This window comes from Oryctolagus cuniculus, chromosome 11, assembly GCF_051225735.1.
Source record: "Oryctolagus cuniculus isolate XC-2025 breed Fujian yellow rabbit chromosome 11, ASM5122573v1, whole genome shotgun sequence".
Classification (NCBI taxonomy): domain Eukaryota; kingdom Metazoa; phylum Chordata; class Mammalia; order Lagomorpha; family Leporidae; genus Oryctolagus; species Oryctolagus cuniculus.
The window spans coordinates 11591324-11618050 of record NC_142877.1 but is presented as its reverse complement, the minus strand read 5'-3'; positions in this window follow the sequence as shown (position 1 = coordinate 11618050).

The following is a 26727-nucleotide window of genomic DNA, read 5'->3' as shown; positions in this document are numbered from 1 at the left end:
GTGTGTGCACAGTGGCCGTCCGCTTGACGTGGGGTTGCTGGGCCACATGATTCGGCTTAGGAGACACCGCCGATGCGTTTCCCAAGGGGTTGTGCAGTTTTATGTTTCCACCAGCACTGTGGAGTGGCCCAGCTACCTGCTATTGCTAAGTCTTTCCTAAAAAAAAAAAAAAAAAAGTATTTGTTTATTTGGAAGAGTGAGGGGGAGGGGAGAGAGACTCATCTCAAGTGGGCTGGACAGCCAGGTCAGAGCCAGGTCGGAGCCAGACGGAAGCCAGAAGCCAGGGGCACTCGGCCGCCCTCCGCTGCCTTCCCAGGTGCGTTAGCTGGGAGCTGGAGTCTAAGCAGAGCAGCCGGGACTCGAACCCGTGCTCTCCAGGGGACGCCAGTACTGCAGTTGGAGTCAACTTGCTGAGCGCGCCACACGCCGGCCTCTGTTGCTAGTTTTCAGTAACCTGAGAAGCACGCGGGCACATTCTCCCGCAGGGCCAAAGAACCGCCCGCCCAACCACCAGCAGTGGTTTGGGGCGTTTTCCAATTGGATGTATAGAAAGTACCCGTGGGCTGGCGCCGCAGTTCACTAGACTAATCCTCTGCCTGCGGCACCCCGGGTTCTAGTCCAGGTTGGGGCGCCGGATTCTGTCCCGGTTGCCCCTCTTCCAGGCCAGCTCTCTGCTGTGCCAGGGAGTGCAGTGGAGGATGGCCCAAGTCCTTGGGCCCTGCACCCCATGGGAGACCAGGAGAAGTACCTGGCTCCTGCCATTGGATCAGCGCGGTGCGCCGGCCGCAGCTCACCAGCCGCAGCGGCCATTGGAGGGTGAACCAATTTTAAAGGAAGACCTTCCTCTCTGTCTCTACCTCTCTCACTGTCCACTCTGCCTGTCAAAAAATAAAAAAAAATTAAAAATTAAAAAAATAAAGTACCCGTGGAGCACGAGGTTCCTCCGCAGCGATGTGTCTGGCTGAGTGCCTCCGAGTGGGACTGCCACCTCATGCCCCCTTCTACTGCTGTGGGGACACTGGCTCAGCTGGGGCAGGGAGCTGCTCTGTTCTCACCCCTGCTGCCTTCCCAGTGCCTGGAGCAGTGGCCGCTCCGGAACGTGTGTGCAAGGCAGGACTCGTGCCCCTGCCGTTCTCGGGAACACGTGTGCAAGGCTGGACTCGTGCCCCTGCCATTCTCGGGAACACGTGTGCAAGGCAGGACTCGTGCCCCTGCCGTTCTCGGGAACGTGCGTGCAAGGCAGGACTCGTGCCCCTGTCATTCTCGGGAACGTGCGTGCAAGGCGGGACTCGTGCCCCTGCCGTTCTGCACCGTCTCTCTTCTCTTTCACAAGCAGAACTCGCAGCCCGCTGCACAGCCAGCAGCCCCGACAGCTGCGCAGCCCCCGTATTCTGCGCCCTGGGTGCGTATCCTTGCTGTCGCTCCTCTGTCCGTGTGCGCTGTTTTTCCCTCTGGGCACTGCTGCTGCCAACGTCCCGGGTTTGCCTCCTTGGTTCCCTGGGGTAGCCCAGAGGGAAGCAGCTGGCTTAGAGTCTGAACGGCGGCTTTCATAAAATGGGAAAGCCATAATGGTGACCGGGACAGTCTGATTTGCTAACCCAGTCTGATTGGAGCCCAAAGCCCTGGATTCCAATCCTGACTGCCCCCCAACGAGCGATGTGGCCGCACAGGTGGGTTCCCTGACCTCCCAGGGCCTCCGTTCCCCGTCTGAGAAGCGTGGAACAGCCACAGTAGCACCTGCGGGGGTCATCGGGAGATTTGACATCCAGGCAAAGTGCTGGACAGTGTCAGCGTTTAACAACCTGAAGATGGGGCTCAGCTCGCTTCTTTACCTTCCTGGCCCTGGAGGCCCCGGCTTTTCTACCCTCTGACTTGTCGCGGCTCAGGCAGGGAGGAGAGCCCCCGGCGAGGCTGAGCGGGGAGGGGATGGGGAGAGGCAGCTCGGTGTTAAGGGAACCCAGTGAGGACGGACTTTCCAGAAGCGAGGGCCAGGAAGCAGCTACAAAAGCCCCGTGCTTGCCGGCGCCCAGCGGGGCCCTCAGAGAGCCTGCGGCCGCTCGGCTGCCAGGAAGTCCCCGTGACCTTTGGCAGGAGCCCGGGATCAAGGAGGCCTCCGGGAGCCACCCTTCAGAGACCTGGCCAGAGCGGGCTCTGTCTGGAAGGGGAGGAAACACGGGGGTTTTCTGTGTTGTGTTTTGTTTTTTGAGGATGAAAAGCTCTGAGCAGGTTCGAGGGGAAGCGGCTTCCCAGTGCTGTGACTGTGGGGTCCGAGGGGCACGGGGCTGGGCCAGAATGGGGGCCAAGAGCCCGGCCGCGACCCCAGCTCTCTTCCCCTGCACCTGCCAGAGACACCCCCTCCCAGGCTGCCTGGGAATCAGGGGTCGGCAGACTCCCGCCCCAGCCAAGTCCCGCCCCACCGCCGGCTTCTGGGCAGCCTGTGAGCTGAGAATGGTTTTCTCATCTTTAAATGCTGGAGGAAAAATCCAAAGAAGACTACTTTTGACACGTGCCCGTTATATGAAATTCAAATTCCAGAGTCCATAAATAGTTTTATTGGCACCGGCCTCACCTCTTTCTCTGCCTGTTGGCTCTGGCCGCCTTCGGGCTACAGGGGCGGAGCTGAGCCATCCCAGCTGGGTCTCAAAGATTTGCCATGTGGCTGCCGGACCAGCCCAGCCATTGAAGCCATCTGGGTGGTAGACCAGTGGATGGAAGGTTCTCTCTCTCTCCCTCTCCCTGCCTTTCAGATAAAACAAATCTTAAAAAAAAAACAAACAAACAAACAAAAACACACACACAAGTTTATTTTGGTGCGAAACAATTGAACTCCCTGTGGATTTTTCCCAGGGTGCACTTTCCTGCACCTTTTGCAGCCCCTCGTGTTAGGACGTGGTGCACACCTGTTGGCCATCACTCGTCTGTCACCGTCTGTCCCCGTCTTCCTCCGCGTCCCACACCTTGCCCCAGCATTGAGCGCCTTGCCTGAGAGGCAGCAAGTGTTCCTGTAAGTATTTTGGATATTTCAAGCTACCCATTCTCTGCTCTGGGCTCAGTTTTCTCACCTGTAAAATGGGAGCTCTGACTGCTAAGGTCTCTAACATTTAAAGAGGCAGCGTAGCCAAGGCCTCCCCGGCAGTCTGGGCTTTTTTGCCAAAACACAGAAAGTGGCATTTTGATGGGCAGTCATCTGGCCCGGTGGTGACACCACCAGCTGGACTCCCTCATCACACACCGCAGTGCTGGGTTCCACACCCAGCTCTGGCTCCTGACCCAGCCTCCTGTTACCTGGCTCCTGGGAGGCGGCAGTGGCGGCTCAAGAGCCGGATTCCTGCCATTCACTCAGGAGACCTGGACTGAGCTCCTGGCTCCAAGCTCTGGCCCTGGCCCAGTCCTAGCTGCTGTGGGTGTTTGGGAGGTGAACCAGTGGATGGAGGCTCACTCACTCGCTAGCGCTCTCGCTCTCTCTCTTCCTCTCAAATTAACTAATTAATTAGTAATGTTAATGGAATTTTAGGTTCACAATAAGTCACAAACACACAGATTATAGGCCTAATTTCAGCCCCCATTTCCTTAAAATATAAGCTGAGAGGGGCGGGCGCTGTGGCGTAGTGGGTAAAGCCACCGCCCACAGTCCCGGCATCCCATATGGGCACCGGTTTGAGTCCCGGCTGCTCCATTTCCGATCCAGTTCTCTGCTGTGGCCTGGGAAAGCAGTAGAAGATGACCCAAGTTCTTGGGCCCCTGCACCCACATGGGAGACCTGGAAGAAGCTCCTGGCTCCTGGCTTCAGATTGACCCAGATCTGGCTGTTATGGCGAACTTGGAGAGTGAGCCAGTGGATGGAAGACCTCTCTCTCTGTCTCTGTCTGTCTGTCTGTCTGCCTTCCTTCTCTCTGTATGTAACTCTGGCTTTCAAATAAATAAATAAATCATATATATATATGTGTGTGTGTGTATATATATATATATAGAGAGAGAGAGAGAGAGGGCATCTAAGCCCTACCAGCCCACTTGGCACACAAGGTCTATCTCTCTGGCCCTCGTGGCCACTGGGGGTTGCCATGCAGAGCCCTTGGAGAGTCACAGATCATCACGGCCAGGCCACTCAGGAGCCCAGATGAAGTCCCTGGAGTCAAAGGTCAAAGGCCAGGGCTGCCTGTGGGCCGATTGTCCCCAAACCTGGTTGACCACCATAATCACCCAGGGTGCATGCGTGTGTGCGTGCGTGTGTGCGTGTGCATGTGTAAAATGTAGATTCCGAGCCCCTGCTTCGCCCTGTGACTCCCACACTCCGTAAGATGCAGCTCCGAATGCGGGTTTGCTTTTTCAAGAGTCTCCCGAGTGCTTCCGCATGACAGGTGGGGAAATGCATTAGCTCAGGCTCTGCAAATGTCAGCTTGGCTGCACCTGTCAACATCACAGGCGCACCCGTCACATGACCCGGCAACTCCATTTCCAGGTCAGTGCGTCTTAAACTTTAATGAGTGCACAAATCCCTGGGCCAAAGTGCAGATCGCGGCACAGCCCGTCGGGAGTGGAGCCGGTAACGCTGCGGTTTCACCGCCTCCCTCACCCGGTGCCGCACCGCTGGTCCCGGACATGCGCAGGAGTAAGGCTCTCAGTCCTGCACGTACCTGCCTGGTGATGTGTGTATCAGATGGTTCATTGTATCACCGTCTGTGATCACAGGAATTGGAAATAACCTAAATGGCCATCAGTAGGGAGCCAATGAAACGCATTACAGTGCATCCCTGCAGCGGAGGGCATCACCCAGCCTCGCCAAGTGCCAGGGCAGCGCTCTGTGTGCTCGCAGGGAATAAGCTCCAGGACATAGTTCTTAACTTTTCACTTATTTATTTGAAAGGCAAAGAGAAAGACAGGGTTTTCATTTACTGGTTCATTCCCCCCAATGCCTGCAATGGGCAGGACTGAGCCTGGCCAAAACCAGGAGCTGGGAACTCAGTTCCGGTCTCCGACATGGGTGGCAGGGACCCAGAACCTGAGCCATCACTGGTGCCATCAGAGGTCTGTGTTAACAGGAAGTCACGGTCAGGAGCCAGGGGTGGGATTTGAACGCAGACACTGCAATGTGGCTGCCGTCGGCTAACCAGTGCTGGATTGGGGGAGGGGCATTCTTATCGGATTGATTTGACAAGACCATCGGAAAAGCCTAGCAGGTGCCGTGGGGCGGGTTGCCTCCCACCTCTGCACACCATGCCTGTGCACAGGCACACGTGTGCACACACACACATGCACACACTTGTGTCCAGCTTTGAGGACAGTCTGTGCAGAGCGCTGGCAAGCGTGCTCAGCTTAAACTCTGCAAACCTCAGCTGGAGGCCAGCTCCATCGGCCGAGGGACATTGGGCGAGACCCTTGGGGCCACTGCAGTACCTTCAGCTGCCCTGTGAACCTCGGGAGTAGGAAGCCTCTCAGGGACGCTGTCAAGGGCATGCGTGAACCCGGATGATGAGCAGGGCACGGGGCTGTCCCCGCCCGGCCTCCGTGGGGTGCTGCACCCGGGATAAGGATGCAAGGTGGAAACGCAATATCCTGACCTTCGCAGGCAGGCGGCGGCCCCGGGAGCCCCTGGCGGTGCTAATCTCCCACTCTCCTCCCCCCTCTTTCTGGCGCAGCTGCCAGGCTGAGTCACACGCACATGACCTGTGTGTGGGGCTGGGGTGAGTGTGGCTGGGGGAGGGCGGTGGAGGCCGCCCTGGCGGTCACTGCCCCTCGGTGCGCAGCTGCCCGCCAGAGGAGATCCAGGCCTGAGCCTGAGCCACAGATGGTGGCTGCTCGAGCTTTCTGAGAGAATTCCTCCTCCAGGAAGCCCACCAGAGTGTGTGAAAGGCAGAGTGACGGAAAGAGAGGTCTTCCATTGGCTGGTTTTCTCCCCAAATGGCTGCAATGTCTGGGGCTTGTCCAGGTTGAAGCCAGGAGTCTGGAGCTCCGTCAGGGTTTCCCATGTAGATGGCAGGGGCCCAACATCCACTGCTTTCCCAGGAACAACAGCAGGGAGCTGGATCTCTGTCTCTCTGTCTCTCTCACTCCCTCTTTCAAATAAATCAATCAGCCTCAAAAAACAAGAAAGCCCTCACAGGGCCTTGTTATTATCAGGACGATTACTCTCCAGTACTGTTGTACAAGGTATTAAAAAAAAAAAAAAAAAAAGCAGCTGGCGCTGCGGCTCACTAGGCTAATCCTCTACCTTGTGGCACCGGCACACCGGGTTCTAGTCACGGTCAGGGCGCCGGTTTTGTCCCAGTTGCTCCTCTTCCAGGCCAGCTCTCTGCTGTGGCCCGGGAGTACAGTGGAGGATGGCCCAGGTGCTTGGGCCCTGCACCCCATGGGAGACCAGGAGAAGCACCTGGCTCCTGCCATCGGATCAGCGCGGTGCGCCAGCCGCAGTGTGCCGGCCGCGGCAGCCATTGGAGGGTGAACCAACAGTAAAGGAAGACCTTTCTCTCTGTCTCTCTCTCTCACTGTCCACTCTGCCTGTCAAAAAAAAAAAAAAAAAAAAAAAAAAAAAAAAAAAGGCAGCAAGGGGGCCGGCGCTGTGGCGTAGCAGGTAATGCCGCTGCCAGCAGTGCCAGCATCCCATATGAATGCCAGTTTGAGTCCCGGCTGCTCCACTTCTGATCCAGCTCTCTGCTATGGCCTGGGAAAGCAGTAGAAGATGGCCCAAGTGCTTGGATCCCTACCCTCGCCTGGGAGACCTGGAAGAGGCTCCTGGCTCCTGGCTTCTAATCAGCGCAGCTCTGGCCATTGCAGCCATCTGGGGAGTGAACCAGCGGATGGAAAACTCTCTCTCTCTCTCTCTCTCTCTCTCTCTGCCTCTGCCTCTCTGTACTCTGCCTTTCAAATAAATAAATAAATAAATAAATCTAAAAAAAAAGCAGCGAGGAAAGCCATCGTTGTGGACAGCGAGGACTCAGATGCCTTGGTTTTAGGGGTTTGTCCGTCCCATTTCTCGAGGGCTCGCCCGCTTCCCTGTTTCTGTCAACCCCTCTAGGAAAGCGAGGCGGGGGAGGAAAGAGAGGGCGTGGATCTCGGTCGTGATTAAAACCCCTGTTGTCTGTTTGAGGTCTTGACTTCTGTAGAGACTGGCAGGGAAGAGACCCGGCGGCCATCAAGGCCAGCCTGGTGGCAGGGGGCAGCCGACACGCATCTCTCCAGGATGCTTCCTCCTTGGCCTCCCCAGACGGACTCAGCGGAGTTACCAGTTATTTAGTGAGCGTGCACGTGGTCCTGGGCATCTCGTGGGGACTGGGCAAGACAGGCGGCAGAGTGACGCTTCTGGGGAGGAGACGTGGCTCCACCACGCACAGAGACTGCCAACTGTCAAGTGCCAAGAAACGCTGCGGGGGCCGGCGCTGTGGCGCAGTGGGTTAACGCCCTGGCCTGGAGCACCGGCATCCCATATGGGCGCCTGTTCTAGTCCGGTTGCTCCACTTCCCATCTGGCTCTCTGCTATGGCCTGGGAAAGCAGTAGAAGATGGCCCAAGTGCTTGAGCCCCTGCACCCACGTGGGAGACCTGGAAGAAACTCCTGGCTCCTGGCTTTGGATCAGCACAGCTCCAGCTGTTGCGGCCAATTGGGGAGTGAACCAGCAGATGGAAGACCTCTCTCTCTCTCTCTCTCTCTCTGCCTCTCCTCTCTCTGTGTAACTCTTTCAAATAAATAAATAAATCTTTAAAAAAAAAAAAACACTGTGAAGGAAAGTCAACACAGAGAAGGAGAGTGATGAGGGGCAGTTATTTTAAATTAGGTGATCAAGCCCTGGGCTGTGGCGCAGCAGGTTGAGCCACTGCCCTTATCAGAGCACTGGTTCAAGTCTTGGCTGCTCTGCTTTCAATCCAGCTCCCTGCTAAGGCACCCGGGAAAGCAGTGGAGGACGGCCCAAGTGCTTGGGCTCCTGCCCCCCATGAGGGAGACCTGGATGGAGTTCCAGGCTCCTAGCTGCCGCCTGGTGCGGCCGTGGCCATTGCAACCATCTGAGGAGTGAACCAGTGGATGGATGGTCTCTCTCTCTCTCTCTGTCTCTCTCCCTCTCTCTGTAAGTCTGCCTTTCAGATAAATAAATCTTTAAAAACAAATAAGCAATCAGAAAAGGCCTTTGGAGACATTGGAGAGGAGAGCTGATGAGTGAGGGCTTCTGGGGAAGAATGCCAGGTTGAGGGGATGGAAGTCGTGTGCAAAGGCCCTGGGACAGAGCCACGGGAATGAAGGGACAATGATGATTTTGGAGCAGCAGGCACGGCCTTGCCTCTCTCCTCCCTTCTTCTCTGCCTGCTGCCCCGCCTCCCTCCCAGAGATGCAGGGAGCTAATGGATGGGCTGGTGGTTTGGGAGTCCGAGCAGGGGCCAGCAGGAGTATTACTAATGGACTCGCTGGACGAAGCCCATGCCCGGGGCACTCTGGGACAGCGTGCGGCTTCTCCCCTCTCCCGGGCAGTGCGTGCTCTCCTAAATGCCAGAGCAGAGAGAGCCCGAGCTTCAAACCTCCCCACACGCCCACCCTCTCGTCTAAGGCGTGGGAAGAGGGGAGGAGAACTGACTGCGGTCACGGTCACGGTCACGCAGCCCGTTCCTGACAGAGCCCCCGTGTGCAGGATCTGGCTCTGTACTGTGACAAACACTGGAGGCCTCCTGCCCGGCTGAGGGTGAGACAAACCAGCTCGGTGGCCCCTGCTTAAGCAGGGGGGAAGGGCGTGGCACGGGAGGTCTCTCCCTGTCTCTCTGCCTTTACTCTCAGCAGGCGACTCCTCGGCCTTTGTGCTTTTCGAAACACCTGCTAACGTCCTTGGAGAAGATGCCCCTGGCCCCTTCCCACAGATGGGGAAACTGAGGTCCGGGGCAGGAGAATTGCTCGTGTAAGGCCTACTGACCCCGCTCGGCAGAGCTGAGGCTCTCTCCAGGAGCAAAGACGATAAACACGTGATGAACAAGAGAATTGCAGGGGACACCCAGAGCTGCGGTGACAGGAGACAGATGGCTTGGCAGGACTGATTTAGTGGTGGGCCGAGAAGGGCCACAGGGAGGTGACCGGGGAGCAATCGGAGCCCAGGCAGAAGAGGGTTCAGGACGGGCAGATGCAAAGGGCCTGTGGCTGCGCGTGTCGGAGGGACAGATGCGAGGGAGGGTAGCAGAGAGGCAGGGGCCGCTGAGGGGGATGTGGACTCTGCCCAAGGGCTCTCCGGGTGGGGGCAGAGCTGAACTTCGCGTCCAGACCGCCTTTCCCGAAGCCAATGCGCGCTCTTCCTCAGCTCCCTTGGGGCTTCTGGGCACTTCTGTGGGCACCTGGAAGTTCCTGCTCTGGGTCCCCCCCGTGTCTCTGCCTTGCTTCCCTGGGCTGCCAGGTGACTGCCAGGGCCCTGCGTGCCTGCAGTGCTGGCAGCTCCCAACTGCAGGAGGCGGGGCTTCTTCAAGTTCACACCCCCTGGAGCCTCCCACCCACAGAGGAAGTAGAGCAAGCATCTCCCTCCCTGCTGTACGGCAGCTGGAATTGAGAATGGAGGAGAGACAGAGGAGGAGAGAGAGAGAGAGAGAGAGAGAGAGAGAGAGAGAGAGAGAGAGAGAGACCAGAGAAGTCCTCCATCCTTGACTCTATCTGCAAACTGGGTAGAAAGGCAGAGAGACGGCCAAGCAGGCCAGGCACGGGGACTGGCCCCGGCCTCGCCCTGGTGTGAGGAGGTGGCGGAGAGGACAAAGGGGTGGGGCCGGCCCCAAAGAGCCCAGCAGCAGCGCCTGCCTCTGGGGTGCTCCTGGGGGTCCAGCTCCCCCTACCAAGTTGCCATCAGAGCCACAAAGCCTCCTTGGGTGTCGTCCGCCGTAACGATGGCTCACGTGTACCAAGCGCTCACCGTGTGCTACGCGCTGGACTGACACACGCCCGTGTTAACTCACTTCAGCATGCATGTCATGTGGGGATAAAAGGAAACTTGGGGATTTTTAGCAATCCTGCTAAGTGGTGACAATGACAGAAACAAAACCAGCGAACTCATTCTGCCTCCGAGGCTTCCACGTGGGGCCAGTCCCACAGCCCCAGGCCCAGGTGAGGCCTTGCTGGGACTACCCTGGGGCCATCCTAGGGGAAGACCTTCCAGATACAAGTCAGGAGGCCTTGGCCCTGCCTCATACCCGTCAAGAAGACAGCTGTCAAAAACCTACCATAGGGGTGGCGCTGTGGTACAGCAGCTTAAGCCACTGCCCACATGCCTGCATCCCATATGGGCGCCGGTTCCAGTCCCAGCTTCTCCACTTATGATCCAGCTCCCTAGTAATACACCTGGGAAGGCAGCGAAGATGGCCCCGGTGCGTGGGCCCCTGCTGCCCACGTGGGAGACCTGGATGGAGTTCCTGGCTCCTGGCTTCTGCCTGGCGCAGCCCCAGCTGTTGTGGATTTTGAGGGAGTGAACCAGCGGATGGAAGAGCTCTCCCTCTCTCTCTTTCACTCTGCCTTTTAAATAAATAAAATAAATCTTAAAGAAAGAAAGAAAGAAAGATGGGGCCGGTGCTGTGGTGCAGTGGGTTAATGCCTGACCTGCAGTGCCAGCATCCCATATGGGCGCCAGTTCGAGACCTGGCTGCTCCACTTCCGATCCAGCTCTCTGCTATGGCCTGGGAAAGCAGTAAAAGATGGCCCAAGTGCTTGGGCCCCTGCACACGCATGGGAGACCAGGAGAAGCACCTGGCTCCTGCCTTCGGATTGGCGCAGCGTGTGAACCAGCTGGAGAGTGACCCAGTGATGGAAGACCTGTCTCTCTGTCTCTCTCTTTCTCACTGTCTGTAACTCTATCTGTCAAATAAATAAAATCTTTAAAAAAAAAAAAAAAAAAAAAGGAGGCGCCGCTGCTCACTAGGCTAATCCTCTGCCTGCGGCGCCGGCACACAGGGTTCTAGTCCCGGTCGGGGCGCCAGATTCTGTCCCGGTTGCCCCTCTTCCAGGCCAGCTCTCTGCTGCGGCCAGGGAAGGCAGTGGAGGATGGCCCAAGTGCTTGGGCCCTGCACCCCATGGGAGACCAGGAGAAGCACCTGGCTCCTGCCTTCAGATTGGCGCAGCGCCAGCCACAATGCGTCGGCCGTAGCGGCCATTTGGGGGGTGGGCCAATGGAAAAAGGAAGACTTTTCTCTCTATCTCTTTCTCTCACTGTCTAACTCTGCCTTTAAAAAAAAAAAAAAAAAAACTCTCTCTCTCTCTCTGCCTCTCCTCTCTCTGTGTAACTCTGACGTTCAAATAAATAAATAAATCTTAAAAAAAAAGAAAGAGCACAGGAATGGGTGGGGATATGGAGAAGGTGGCGCCACATGCATTGCTGGTGGGGGTGGAAGACGGTGCAGCCGCAGTGGCAAACGGTGTGCAGTTCCGCAAGAGTCCAGAACTAGCAGTCCCAGAGGGTCCAGCAGGTGCACTTCAGGGTGCATACCCAGAGGGATGCAAGCAGGGGCCTGAACAGATAGCTGTGCACACACATCTAATGCAGCGTTAGTCACAACAGCCAAAGCCGGGGCGAGCGCGCATCCAGAGATAGAGGAGCAGACAAAGTGTGGTCTGTCCACACACAAAATATTACTGACTGTTGAAAGTGAAGGGCATCCTGGAGTGGGCGTGTGGTCCAATGGTTAAGCCACTGGCTAGGATGCTCGTATCCCACATCAGAGAATCTGGATTCAACGCCAGCTCCGGTTAATGCCCGCCCTGGAAGGCAGCAGTGACGGCTCAAGTGTGTGGGTTCCTCACACCCATGCCAGAGACCCGGCTTGCGTTCCTGGCTCCCACCCCCACCGCCCACCAGCTGCTGAGGCAGGTGGGGAGTGAGCCAACAGGTGGGAGGTCTGTCTGCCTCTCAAATACATACTTACCTTTTTAAAAAAGAGGGAAATCCTGACCCATGCGACAGCACGGATGAACCTGGGGGACACTGTGCTGAGTGAAACGAGCCAGGCATGCAGAGGAGACTGCTGTAGGATTCCACCTGCCCTAGGTCCCTGGAGGACTCACATCCACAGAGACGGGCGCTACGGGATGCAGGAGCGGGTCTTCCATCCGCTGGTTCACTCCCCAGCTGACCGTAACAGCCGGAGCTGCGCTGATCCAAAGCCAGGAGCTTCTTCTGGGTCTCCCACATGCGTGCAGGAGCCCAAGCACTTGAGCCATCTTCTCCTGCTTTCCAGGCCATAGCAGAGAGCTGGATCCGAAGAGGAGCAGCCGGGACTCGAACCGGCGCCCATATGGGATGCCGGCGCTTCAGGCCAGGGCTTTAACCCCCTGTGCCACAGTGCTGGCCCCTGGAAACCCTTTTTTTAAATGCAGAAGAAAAGCAAAGCAGCCCTGCCTCCTCACTGGGGCCAGAGACACCGCATTTCTTCTGGGAAGGGCAGGGTTTGGCTGTGCCCCGGCCCCCGCGGTGTCCTCCCAGCCTCCAGAGCTGGCCTGTGGCTGAGAGACGCCGTCTCAGACTTCCAGTGACACCTGTGGCTCCAGAACAGCACCGCGGGGTGAGCAGGGTGGGGACCGTGGATCGGGAGCGCTGCCCTTGACCTCGGGGGAGTCCTGGGCTGTTCATGCAGCTCTGGGGCCTCAGTTTCCCCATCTCACCAAGTCAGGGCTTCAGAAGCTGCCGCAGAATCCTCTGCACTCCCAGATGTGTCCGTTTGGCTAGCGTGACATTTAGAGATTTGGAGGTGGCCCACTAGAAGGTCCAGCCCGCTGGGGTCTGTGTTCCTCCAGTGGCCCCTTGGGTGGGATCAGAGCTCCCCAGGCTCCTCCAAAGGGTCCCCCTGCCCACCAGAGCTCCCCCCCCCAGACCCGGGGTCCTACGGTGGCCGAGAATGCAAACCCTGAACGGAAGGACACGGAGGGGGAGCCCACATCTGCGACAGCTGCGTTGGGGTTTCGTGCGCAACAGTTTCTTTGAAAACAGCTCTGGGGGATTTTTGCTCATGGGTGGACTGTCCCGAGACTGCACCTTTATCAACCCCCACCCTCAGGTTGGACACCTGTTTTCCGAATAGAGGGCCTCCCTGAAGAGGGTCTGAAGACCCCACTCTCACGCCACGCTCGACACCGGCTGGCTGGGATTCCCAGCAGGAAGGAAGAGGCCTCAGGGCACCCTGGAACCTTGCTTGAGGGGCCTTCACACAACAGGCCCCCCCCACTCCCCCAAAGCGTGCAGTAAAGGAAGAAGCAAAACCAACACCCGGCCTCAGTGGAGGTTGGCGACTCCTGCGACCACAGACAGCAGAGTGGGCGACGGCGCCCCTCCTCCGTGTGACTTGATGACGGAATGAGGGGTAACGTTTACTGAGGGTTTGCTACACACCGGCCTTCGCCTGAGTGCTGGGCATATGATTTCATTTCACTCCCACCACAGTCCGAGGAGGTAGACGCCGTTAGAACCCCACGTAATAGAGGAGGAGACCGCGGCAGGCCCTGACCGTGGCCATGAGACGGCCTTGGGCGGACTGCAGCTCACTCACCTCTGACCAGGTGGCCCTGGACAGGTCACTGTCCCTCTCTGGGCCTCCATTTTCTGGGAAATCTCCAAATTATATGAGCTTATTGTTGGGATCTGAGCATTCATTCCTCTGAACACGTCTCCTAAAAATCCAAGCACCCATAAAAATAAATTGAAAGCCACACTCCCTGTGTAGGGAATACGTGTGTGTGTTTCAAAAGCCAGTTAATGAAACTTTTGAGTGGACTTGTGAGTGGACTTTTTTGGTAACATTGATTTTATTTTGCACATGGGAACACTGAGGTTCAGCCAGGTCAAAGCACCAAACTGGCCGGTGCCGCGGCTCACTAGGCTAATCCTCTGCCTGTGGTGTCAGCATCCTTGGTTCTAGTCCCGGTCGGGGCACTGGATTCTGTCCCGGTTGCTCCTCTTCCAGTCCAAGGCCCAGGAGGGGAGTGGAGGATGGTCCAAGTCCTTGGGCCCTGCACCCGCATGGGAGACCAGGAGGAAGTACCTGGCTCCTGGCTTCGGATCAGTGCAGCGCACTGGCCATAGAGCCATTTGGGAGGTGAACCAACAGAAAAAGGAAGACCTTTCTCTCTGTCTCTCTGTCTCTCTCACTGTCTAACTCTGCTTGTCAAAAAAAAAAAAAAAAAAAACCAACCAAACAAACAAACAAAAAAACACCAAACTAAAGTCACAGCTTGAAAGGGGAGGAAGTAGGACTTGAACCCAGGTCATGGGGCTTCCGAGTCCATGCACTTAACCACTGCTCTAAGATAAATGGAGAGGGGCTGGTACTGTGGTGTAGCAGGTTAAGCCTCTGCCTGAGACACTGGCATCTCATCTGGGCGCCAGTTTCAAATGGTTTCCAGTCCCGGCTGCTCCACTTCCAATCCAGCTCTCTGCTGTGACCTGGGAAAGCAGTGGAGGAAGGCCCAAGTGCTTGGGCCCCTGCACCCACATGGGAGACCCGGAGGAAGCTCCTGGCTGTTGCAGTCATTTGGGGAATGAACCAGCAGATGGAGGATCTCTCCCTCTCTCTGTCTGGGGAGAGGGGCAGGTGTCATGGTGCTGTGGATCACACTGCATCTCTGGGCATATCAGAGCATCTGGGTTCGAGTGCCACCTCTTCTTGTGATCCAGGAGCTACTAACGCATCCTGGGAGAAGCAGGTGATGGCTCAAGTGCGGGGGCCCCTGCCACCCACATGGGACACCTGGATGGAGCTATGGTCTCCAGGCCCAGTGCTGGCTCTTGTGGGCATTCAGGGAGTAAGATGATGAGTGAAAGATCTCTCTAAGCGCTCTTTCTCTCTCTCTCTCTCTCTCATACGGGATGTTGGTGCCACAGGCGGCTCCCAGCCACTGGTTCACTCCCCAGATGCCCTCCATCAGGCCTGGGCCCGACCGAAGCCAGAAGCCCAGGACTCAGTCTGGTCACAGGGAGCCGTCACCCGCCGCCTCCCAGGGTGCACGTTAGCAGGAGGCCAGAAGCAAGAACTCTCAACAGCAAGGGTGAGGGAAATCAGAGGATACAAAACCAGGAATAGCCGTAAGATCGAGCCAGTTAGAGGCCCTGTGGACAAGAACCCATGGCGGTGGATTGATGTGCTGGCTGGCTGTTGTAGTCCTTTGTGTAAGAATTCGGGTGTCTTTGCACTTGCGCTGTGGCCTGGGGAGAATGGGAGTGGTAGCCAGGGGTTTCTGTGAGAGACCTTTCACGTGCGAACCCCACCTGCATTCTCATTGCTCCCTCAAGAACTGCTCATCATAAGACTCGCAAAAACCCTTTTAAGGGGATGCTTGTAGCGCCGTAAAACACGGTGATTCAGTAGCAATGCCTGGGTGTAGCTCTCGGTAGGGGCAGGCGGGAGGCGCTAAATGGTATTGCACTGAATCTAAAAGCCGACCACCTGGCGGCTATTTGGCGAAGTAGTTAAGCTGCTGCTTGGGACACCCGCGTCCTATATTGCAGTGCCTGGTTCAGGTTCTGCCCCGCTCCCAACTCCAGCTTCCTGTTAGCGCACACCGCGGGAAGCAGCAGATGATGGCTCCAGTACCTGGCTTCCTGCCACCCACGGGAGAGATCCAGATCCGTTCCCGGCTCCTGTCTTCAGCCTTGCACAGCCCCGGCCCTTGCAGGCATTTGGGGGAGTGAATCAATGGACAGATCTCTCTCTCTCTCTCTCTCTCTCTCTCTCTCTCTCTCCATTTTTAATAAGTAAAATAAATAAATAAAAATTAGCAATAGAAATGAAAGCTGAGTGCTGAACGAGCGCTCCCCAGGGGCTGGCGTCTCTGCTCAGGCTCTGGAGAGAACACAGATCTTAGACATGCACGGGGTGTCAGGACGGGAGAGAGAGGGAGTCTGGGCTTGATGCACACGGGGAGGCACTCAGCATGGGCACCGTGTGTGTGTGTGTGTGTGTGTGAGAGAGAGAGAGAGAGAGAGAGAGAGAGAGAGAGAGAGAGAGAGAGAGAGAACTGTTACCGGAGAATGGCAGGGTTCTTGTCTTCGAGCAAGAAAGAATTCAGGCATGAGAAAGAAAGTAGTGGGAGGTAAAATAGCAAGGTTTATTAAGGCAGGGACATCCGCAGGAATGGATGGGCACCTCTCCAGACAGGACCTGAGAGAGAGTGTGCAGTCGCTCAGACTGGGGGAAGGAGCAAAGTTACATGGTTGAGTGGAGAGAGTACACCTGGGCAGGCCCGGCGGGCGGCTCAGCAGAGAGGCAGAGGGCTGAGCGCGCAGTCCGGTTGAGGCCAGGGGTTTTTAAGGAGATGGGTCTTTGTCTTCACACATCTCCTCCTGAAACAAAGGATTTTATGGCTGTAAATATTAAGAAGCTCCTGTCTGAGCTTTCCCCTGAAGGTATCAGACAAGAGGAAGCCTAGCTGGCGCAGCCGTCCTAACCCAGGATCCGGAGCAGGTCCCAAGCAGGGTATTTGAAATGCGGATACTGGGCTGCATCTGGAAGGTTGTCAGGCAGAAGGGGCGGGGACCCCCACCTGGCAGGTTATCGGGTAGGAGGGGGCAGGGCAGGATGCGAATACCGGGCTGCCCCTGAAACGTTATTGGGATGACTTTGAGATGCAGACGCAGATGCTGGACATAGACGTCTTCTCTTTAGGCCTTTGTCACACACACATAAGCTCATATCTGACTTCCTACCTAACAAGATCACGGGGTGTTGATTTAGGGAGGAATCAGGGAGGGCTTCTCGAGGAAGAGGCATTCCAGCTGAAGAAGCGGGGAGGAGATGCTGGCTGGGAGCAGAGTACAGAGTACGAGGAGTCAGAGAGGGCTGGGCATTGCGGCAAGAGAGGGGCTGGAGGTGGGGGTGCGGAGGAGGGGGCTGGGGGTGGCAGGGGCTGCAGCTGGGGGCCGGGTGAGGGCACAGCGGCCTCCTGAGTGCGTAAGAGGCCAGACCAGAGCAGCCGCCGGTCCTCGGGCAGGGCTGAGCGGTGCTGGGCTGATCCAGGCATGACTCGGTGTGATCGCGCCTGCTCGGGTCTGTGGGATTCAAAGGTGCCTCCAAGTAGCAAAACCCGAGAGGCCTTTTCTTTCTGCGGAGTCTGAGCAGAGAGCAGGAGGGAAGTTAGATGGGCTCAGGGTGAGGGGAGGGGCAGGAGGGGGGAGGGGTTGGTCTGCAAGGATCATAGGTGACAGATGCATCTTCAGGAGCCAACAGGACAGGAGGAGGGGCACGACCCGCAGGGGGCCCAGCAATGGCCCCGGAAGGGGGTTGAGAAGTGCCTGGCAGGGGCAGGGAGCCGGCTCCAGCCTTGGTCCCTGGAGCGCAGGTCCCAGGGAAAGCTGACGGTTCATCTGGGGACAGAGCCTTGATGCCAGACGTGGGACCTGGGCAGCAGCAGGTGCAGATGGTTCATAATAAGATGGCGGCCTCCCCTCCCGTGCCCTCTCACCCCAGGGACCAGGGCCAGTCACCTGGGCCCTTCCCCCCTCTACCTCCATACAAAGAGGCACCTTTTGGGGAGGTCCCCATGGCAGATGGGGGTGACAGATCCTGTAACCCTATCCCAATCCCGGAGTCAGAAAGCCTCCTTCCCCGCGGGCACCAGCCCAGGCCTGCTATGAAGACGGAGGTTGGAAAACTGTTTTTCTCACCCACTGGTCTCAGGTGAGCGGGAGGGCAGCCAGCCGCGGGGAGCCCTTGAGAGGGTTCGAGTGAAGGCCGATGCAGCAGGAGAGGTAGCAGGAGGCAGCGAGCGCCTATCTCCCCAACCAGCTCCCGCCTGGCATCAGAGGGAGGGAACACAGCTTCCCTGGTTTCTCTCCTTTCACTTCCTGAGTGATCCCGGGCCAGGGGCCGCGGTGGGTGCCGCCCGGGCTGGGCGGTCCCGCCTGGGAAGCAGGCAGCTTTCCCAGTCGCCCTGGACTTAGAACATTTTCTTGTTGGAAGTCACATCACTCGAGCAAGCTGTGGAGCACTGTGTGGGGAGAGTGAGAGCGCGCCACGGCGTATTTTACGCCCCAAGGACAGCGCAGCTAGAGGGGGGCTTTCCAGAAGCTACATCGGAGCAGCCACTCCCCTGCCGTCCGAGCAGAAGCCCAGGTCCTTACAGTGGCCCACAGCGCCATCCCCCCTCGCCCACTCAGCCCCAGCCACAGGTGACACTGAGAAGGACACTCGCGGCAGGCGCCTGACGCCCTGACTGCCCAGTGTCCCCCTTTTCCTGAAGCTCAGGGACATCCTCCCGGTCCCACCCCCTCCGTGCATGGTAGGAAGTGTTGACCCCCCCCAGACCCAGAGACGGACACTGGGGGCATCCAGAACTTTCCCGGTCTTAGGTCCAGGGACAGGCGTGCAACTCAGTCCTAACTTTCATTGGAATGGCTGTAAGTCAAAAGCTCTCTTTTTGTTGATATTATTAGAAAGGTAAGGTAAGCCTTGGGCTGCCAGAGAAAGCCGAGCCGTGAGGCAGGAGGGGGACGGTGGGTTCTGGGGTGGCTGTCGCCCTTCTGGGTTCAGCCATGCCTGAATCCCACGGGACTGTTCAGGTGCCTATCTTGGTTGGGCCCCTTCCTTGCTCAAGCCAGTTTGAGCTGGATTTCAGCCACTTGAAATCAAAGAAGCCACGCTGAGAGCTGCCGGGTTGTAGGAATGAGCTGAGACGGTGGGTTATAGAGCACTCGCCCAGAAAGTGCTTCCTCCCGGAAAGGAGTCGTCGTCATTGTTACTGCTTTAGGATTTCATCTTCCACACGACTAGGTTTAAATCCTTTCCTGCTTTAAGAAATTCTGCATATAAAACACGTTTCGACTTCTGTGTAACTGGGCTGATCTGCACTGGGGACCAGTTGGTAAAAACCTGCGTTCCTCTCCTGGGCTCCCTGACTCTCCGCACCCGCCCCCTCCCTCCCTGGGGAGCTTCCTGCCTGTCCTGCAGTCCAGCACCTACAAGGTTAACCCGGGGCCCAGCAAGGGCCTTGGGGACCCTGTCTATGATGACAGCCTCATCCGTGCTGTGTGTTTTTAATGTCACCTCTGGGTGCCTCTATCAACTCTTCAGTACGCATGCATTAAATGGAAACACTAAATTATCAACAGCTCCGTGAAATCACCACCTCACCTCTGCCAAGTCGTCCATTACTGTGCCTTTTCTGACCTTAGAAATACCAGAGCCGGAATCCGGCACAGTGGTGACTCAGCAGGTGTGGCGCACAGCCAAGTCCCGTCTTCCTCCCTGTGGGTTACCCGGCAGCGCCCCTGCCTCATTTCTACCTCCTGGTCATCGTCATCATCCCCAGTGGCCATCCCATAGTCCTTTGTGGTAACGTGCTGAGGCTGGCCCGCCCTTCCTCCGCGCTGGGACATATGTTCCGTTTTTGTTCAGCTTTTCAAATCTTAAAAACTCGCTGTGTTGGAAATTGCATTTCCATGTGGTACCCATCTTTCTGGTAATAAGCAACGGATTTCCTTCCTGATGCAAACTTCAGTTTTGCAAATCACAAGACACAGATCAACTTAGCGTCTGCAAATGTTTTCATTGCTCTTTGAAATAGGAATCCACGGGCTTGATTGTGTAATGCTGTCGTTTGATAAATAATTTATTTTGACTCTAAGTCCATAAAGGATTTAAAGTGGTTTATAAAAATATATACAAAAATGAATCAATGCATGAGGGGCCCAGAGGGAAAGAAAAATAAGGTGTCTATCTGGTCGGTACTATTTTCAACCAGTGGTGAGAGAGACCAGGAATACCGATGGCCTAAACCCCATCGATGTTTATTTGTCTGTTGCCTAAGTGAAATCTGGAAGGAGGAAGTCCGCGGGTGTTGCGGAACCGCCACCAAATCAAGGGCTCGGGTTCCTTCCGGTGCCCGCAAGACTTCTCCCATCTGCCCGTTCACTCTCCAAATGCCTGCCCGAGCTGGGGCTGGGCCAGGCTGAAGCCGGAAGTGAGGAACTCAATCCGAGGTCCCCGCTACCTGAGCCGTCCCTGCTGCCTCCCAGGGTGCACATTCACAGGAAGCTGGAATCGGAAGTGGAGCAGGGACCCAAACCCAGGCACTCCAAAGTGGGATGCAGGCATCTTGATCGCTGAGCCAAACTCCTGCCCCTTAATGTTATTTTATGTGTGTGTGTGTGTGTGTGTATATATATATATACACTATTATACTTATATATACTTATGTATTTATTTATTATACTTATATATACTTATTTATTTATTATTATACTTATATATATACTTTTTTAATTTATTTGAAAGACAGAGTTACAGAGAGGCAGGGGCAGAAAGACAGTGAGGTCTTCTATCTACCAGTTCACTCCTCAATTGGCTGCAACGGCCGGAGCTGCGCCAATCTGGAGCCAGGAGCCAGGAGCTTCTTCTGGGTCTCCCACGTGGGTGCAGGGGCCCAAGCACTTGAGCCATCTTCCACTGCTTTCCCAGGCCACAGCAGAGAGCTGGATCGGAAGAGGAGCAGCCGGGAGAATGGGTGTCCATATGAGATCCCAGCGCTGTATGCTGGGTCTTTAACCTGCTGCAGCACAGCACCAGCCCCCATATCAATTTTTAAAAATAGTGTGAGGGGCCAGCGCTGTGGCATAATGGGTAAAGCCACTGGCATCCCATATGGGTGCTGGTTTGAGTCCTGGCTACTCCACCTTCTGGAGTGGAGACCCAGAAGAAGCTCCTGGCTCCTGGCTTCGGATCAGCGCAGCTCTGGCTGTTGCAGCCACCTGGAGAGTGAACCAGCGGATGGAAGACCTCTCTCTCTCTCTCTCTCTCTCTGCCTCTGCTTTCTGTACCTCTGCCTTTCAAATAAATAAATAAATCTTAAAAAAAAATACTGGTATGGGGGAGGGCATTTGGCCCAGAAGTTAAGATGCCCACATACCATATCAAGAGAAAAAAAATTAAAAAATAAATAAAATTAGTATGAGGCCAAACAGCCACCCTGTAAGGGCCTCTAAAGGGCCCAGCCACCAGCTTGTCCCTGGGTTTCCGAGTGAAACGGTTGGAAGGGAACCCATGACTGAACATGAGTGCATCTCCCAAGCAGACGGTGAACCCTGGGCGGGTGTCTGGGTGGTGGTTAGGACGCCATTTGGGGGGCCCACAGCCGGTACTGACGCGTCTGGGTTCAAGTCTCCTCTATGCTTCAATACCAGCTAACGCACGTCCTGGGATGCAGCCGATGACGGACCCTGCACCCTCATGGGAGACCCCGATGGAGTTCTGGGCTCCTGCCTTCCTCCCGGCCACCCTTCCCTGGCTGTCGTGGGCCTTTGGGGAGAGAGCCAGCAGATGAAAGAACTCTCTCTCTCTCTCTCTCTCTCTTTCTTTACCTTTCAAATAAAAATAAGCAAATAAATAAAACTTAAAAAAGAGAGATAGCAAACCCATGGCTCATGGGGAGAAAAAAATCAACTTTGTCTTTTCCCAGCGCAGTTATTACAAAAGCAAGCGTGCCCACAGGTCTGGATGAGGAAGACCCGGGGCGTGGCTGACAGCATCCTCCCCACGTTTTTGGGATAGTGAATGACGTGATTCTGGGATGAGCTTCAAAAATTCCACGCGGGGGAATGGGTGGGCGTGACAATGAAGCCAGATGGGCCGGGAGGTGGTCACTGCTGGGCTGGGTGTTGAAAACGAGGAGGTTTGGTTTCCTTTGGTGCACATTTCAGTTTTTTCTAGAATAAAAGAAGAATTTAAACTCCATAATAAATCCTTTCCTGCAATTGCCTTTTTGAATGTTCCTTTCATACATTTGCTCTTGATGGGTGGTTTCTATCATAGCCTCCCATACTTTGGAGCCTGTTAATCCTCTGTGCTTACTTATTGAAGTCAGCGTAACGGTTGTGTGGGATGATAACGCATGTATCACGCAGTTCACCCTGGGAACGTGTGCCGTGCAAGATTCCTCGGTGGTGCGACCATCACTGAATAATTTAGAACCCTTTGCTCAGGCCCAAAAGCAACGTCATACCTGTTAGCAGTCACCCCCACTTGCAGCCCAGCCAGCAATTTCAGCCATTCATCTGCTGTGTGTCTCCAGGCGTTTGCGTAGGCTGAGGACGCCCTATAACTGGAATCGCACAGCACGTCTCTTGTGACTGGCTTCTTCCGTAAGCACAATGTCTTCCAGGTTCTTCCTTGTTGTCCCATGTTAGCAGCACCCCGTACCTTTGTACAGCCAAGACAAGTCCACTTTGCTGATGTGCACTCTGGCCCACCATCCACCATGGGCGGCAGTGTTGGTGGCTGTGAGTACCACCTCAGTGAGCCTCCAGGCACAAGTTCCTTTGTGGATGCATCTTGTTCCTTCCTCTGGAGTAGCTCTACCTAGGAGTGGAGTTTCTGCTTACTCCATCTTCAATATTTTGAGGGTTGCCACACTGTTTTCCAAAGTTGCTGCACCATTTTGCTTTTCAATGCAACGTGTAAGGTTCCAACTTCTGCCTAGCCTCGTCAACACTTGTTATTATCTCTGTTTTGTTTTAGCCAGTGGGCGTGAAGAGCTATCTCCTTGTGATTTTGATTTGCTTTTCCCCAGTGACTAAAACTGATGACTTCTGCCATCTTGGAATATGCTTACTGGCCATTTGGGTATCATCTCTAGAGAAATATCTATTCAAAACTTCCACCCACTCTTCAGTTGGGTTGTCTTTTTATTTTTAATTTTTTTATTTTTATAATGATTTATTTATTTGAAAGGCAGAGTTAGAGAGAGAGAGAGAGAGAGAGATCTTCCATCTGCTGGTTCACTCCCCAAATGGCCACAATGGCCAGTGCTGGGCCAGGCTGAAACCAGGAGCCAGGAGCTTAATCCAGATCTCCCACGTGGGCAGAAGAGGCCAAGAACTTGGGCCATCTTCTTCTTCTGCCTTCCCAGGCAGCTGGATCAGAAGTGGAGCAGTCAGGACTCAAACCAGAGACCATATGGGTTGCTGGCATTGCAGGCAGCGGCTTAACCAGTCACACGACAATGCCGGCCCTTTGGTTGCCTTTTTATTATTGGATTGTACATGGTTGTAATATATTCTGGACACAATTCTCTTATCATGTATATGATTTATAAATGCTTTCTCCCATTCTGTAGCTTCTCTTTTTTATTTTTATTTATTTATTTTTTTTATTTTTGACAGGCAGAGTGGACAGTGAGAGAGAGAGAGACAGAGAGAAAGGTCTTCCTTTCTGCCGTTGGTTCACCCTCCAGTGGCTGCCACGGCCGGCGCATCGCGCTGATCCAAAGCCAGGAGCCAGGTGCTTCTCCTGGTCTCCCATGGGGTGCAGGGCCCAAGCACTTGGGCCATCCTCCACTGCCCTCCCGGGCCACAGCAGAGAGCTGGCCTGGAAGAGGAGCAACCGGGACAGAATCTGGCACCCTGACCGGAACTAGAACCCGGTGTGCCGGCGCCGCTAGGTGGAGGATTAGCCTATTGAGTCGCGGCGCTGGCCTGTAGCTTCTCTTTTAACTCTCTTGTTGGTATCCTTTGGAACACAAAACATTTTAATTTTCATGAAATCCAGTTTATCTGTTTTTCCCCTTTATCACTTGTGCTTTTCAGAGTCACAGCTAAGAAAGCTTTGCTTTACCCAAAGTAACAAAGATTTGCTACAGTGTTTTCTTCTAAGAAATCATTCAGTCCTTTAACTGGGATCCATGTTCTTTGCGTATGGTGTGATGAAGAACCCCAAATTCATTCTTTTGCCTGTGAATTCATTTGTCCCAGCACTATTTGTTGATGACATTATATTTCCTTTTTTAAAAAATATTTATTTATTTGAGAGGTAGAGTTATAGACAGTGAGAGGGAGAGACAGAGAGAAAGGTCTTCCATCTGCAGGTTCACTCCCCAAATGGCTGCAATGGCCGGCGCTGTGTAATCCGAAGCCAGGAGCTTGACCCACTGCGCCACAATCCCAGCCCCAGCACAGAGGATTTTTAAATCAGCGAAACCATTCTGTGCGAGGCTGCCGTGGTGGATGTGAGTCCCTGTACAGCTGTCCAGGCCCACAGAGTGAACAGCAAGAGTGACGCTGAACGCGAGCCATGGCCTTTGGTTGCCACTGGTGTGTCAAGGCAGGGCACCCAGATCCAGCACACACGGCACCGTGGTACAAGATGGGCATGGGGAGCAGACTGTGGGTGCAGGGACAGCAGTGTGTGTGAACTCTCTGTCCTTACTCCTCGACTTTGCTGTGACCCTAAGAAGCCTCTCAAAAATAAAGTTTATTAATTAAAAAGTACGCATTGTGGGGTGGGCATTTGGAGAGGCTGTTCAGACATTGCATGGGATGCCCACATCCTGTATCAGAGGGCCTGGGTTCAAGTCCCCACTCTGCTTCCAATTCCAGCTTCCTGCTGATGCCCAACTTGGGAGGCAGTGGTGATTGTTCAGGTCCTTGGGTCCTGGCCACCCAGGTGGGAGACCCGCATTCAGTTCCAGGTTCCTGGCTTTGAGGTAGCCCAGCTTCAGCTATTGCAGGCATCTGAGGAGTGAACCAGCAGGTGGAAGGTCTCTTGTTTCTTTCTCTATCTGCAAATAAAAGTGAATGAATGAGTGAATGAATGAATGAATAAAAACTTATATATATATATATATAGAGAGAGAGAGAGGCAGACATCCCAGAAGCTGCCATGGTCCTGGCTGATGTCCCCAGAGCCTGGTCATCCCGAGACTGGGCCTCTCACTTCCTTCCGCCTCCCAGGAGGCCACTCGCACAACCCAAGTGAGGAACAGCAGCCTGGTGTGGTTCCTGCACCAACCCGGCTGCATGCGCTCAGGACCCACCATGGGAGCACCCGTGCCACCCTTCCCCAAGCCACCGCTCGGCTGGCGCTGGTCCCCAGCAGTGCTCCCCGAACTCTGTGTGTGAGCAGAACCCCAGTTCTCCAGGCCTCGCTGTGGCGCTTGCTAGGGAAGTCCCAGGAGCTAGGCCCTGACCAAATCAGTGCCCAGAAGGCCAGGGTCTGGCACTGAGCTGCACCCTGCACCCAGCTGCCCTGCCCCCGGTTCAGCGCAGCCCCCTGATCATCTACGGGGACCCAGGTAATGAGAGGGCAGAAACAGGAGAGGTTCACACAGCACGGAGCCAGCGCCCGGGGCCCTGCAGAGTTTTATAAACCAAAACTCATTTGCTTCTCACCACAGTCCCATGAGGTTGGTCCTATTTATAGATGAGAGAATTTTTTATGTCTATTTATTTTCATCACTTGAAAGACAAAGTGACAGAGAAGGACAGAGGGAGGGAAGGAGATATCCCTCTTAGTAGTTTTTTTTGTCTATTCTACTTAATATGACTGGTTTAATTCTGTAATTAATACACAGTTATTCTTAAGTGTTGAAATTTAACTGAAATGTGATCCCTGTTAAACATAAGAGTGGGAATAAGAGAGGGAAGAGATGTACAATTTGGGACATGCTCAAGCTGACTTGCCCCAAATGGTAGAGTTAGAAACATACCAGGGGACTCCAGTTTAATCCCATCAAGGTGGCATGTACCAATGCCATCTCACTAGTCCAAGTGATCAATTTCAGTTCACAATTGATCATAATGAAAGGACTAAGAGTCAAAGGGAGCACATAAACAAGTCTAGTACCTGCTAATACTAACCAATAGAATAAATAAAGGGGAGAGTGATCCAACATGGGAAGCGAGATACTCAGCAGACTCATAGAATGGCAGATGTCCTAAACAGCACTCTGGCCTCAGAATCAGCCCTAAAGGCATTCGGATCTGGCTGAAAAGCCCATGAGAGTATTTCAGGCATGGAAAGCCAAGACACTCTGGCAAAAAACAAAAACAAAAACAAACAAAAAACAAACAAACAAAAAAACAAAAAACCTAAATGAAAGATCTCTGTGAGTGAGATCTCAGTGGAAAGAACAGGTCTTCAAAGAAGGAGGTACCTTTCTCTGAAGGGAGGAGAGAACCTCCACTTTGACTATGACCTTGTCTAAACAAGATAAGAGTCAGAGAACTCAAGGAGCTTCCATAGCCTTGAAAACTCATGACTGGAGCATAGGGAGATTACTGATGCCATAAACAGGGGTGTCAATTTGTAAAGTCAACAACAGGAGTCACTGTGCACTTACTCCTCATGTAGGATCTCTGTCCTTAATGTGCTGTACATTGAGACTTAATGCTGTAACGAGTACTGAAACAGTATATTTCACTTTGTGTTTCTATGTGGGTGCAAACTGTTGAAATCTTTACTTAATGTATACTAAACTGATCTTCTGTAAAAAAAAAAAAAAAGAAGAAGAAGAAGAAATTATCAATTCCCAACTTGACTCTCACTGGGATTAAACATGACAATAGGTCTGATCTGATTTAATCATCATTTAAAAAATCATCTATTATTTTTCACTTTATGTTTCTGTGTGGGAGCAAACTGTTGAAATCTTTACTTAATGTATGCTAAACTGATCTTCTGTATATAAAGAGAATCGAAAATGTATCCTCATGTGAATGGAAGGGGAGAGGGATTGGGAAAGAGGAGGGTTGCGGGTGGGAGGGACATTATAGGGGGGAAGCCATTGTAATCCATAAGCTGTACTTTGGAAATTTATACTCATTAAATAAAAGTTAAAAAAAAAAAGACATTATAATATAGCTGTGCTCTTGATCATGCAAGAAAATAAAAATTGCTAAAGAAAAAAAAAAAAAATCCCTGCAACAGCCACGGCTGGGTCAGCCAGAAGTCAGGAGCCAGGAACTCCATCCAGGCCTCCCACACTGGTGCAGGGGCCCAAGGACTTGGGCCATCTTCCACTGCTTTCCCAGGCCAT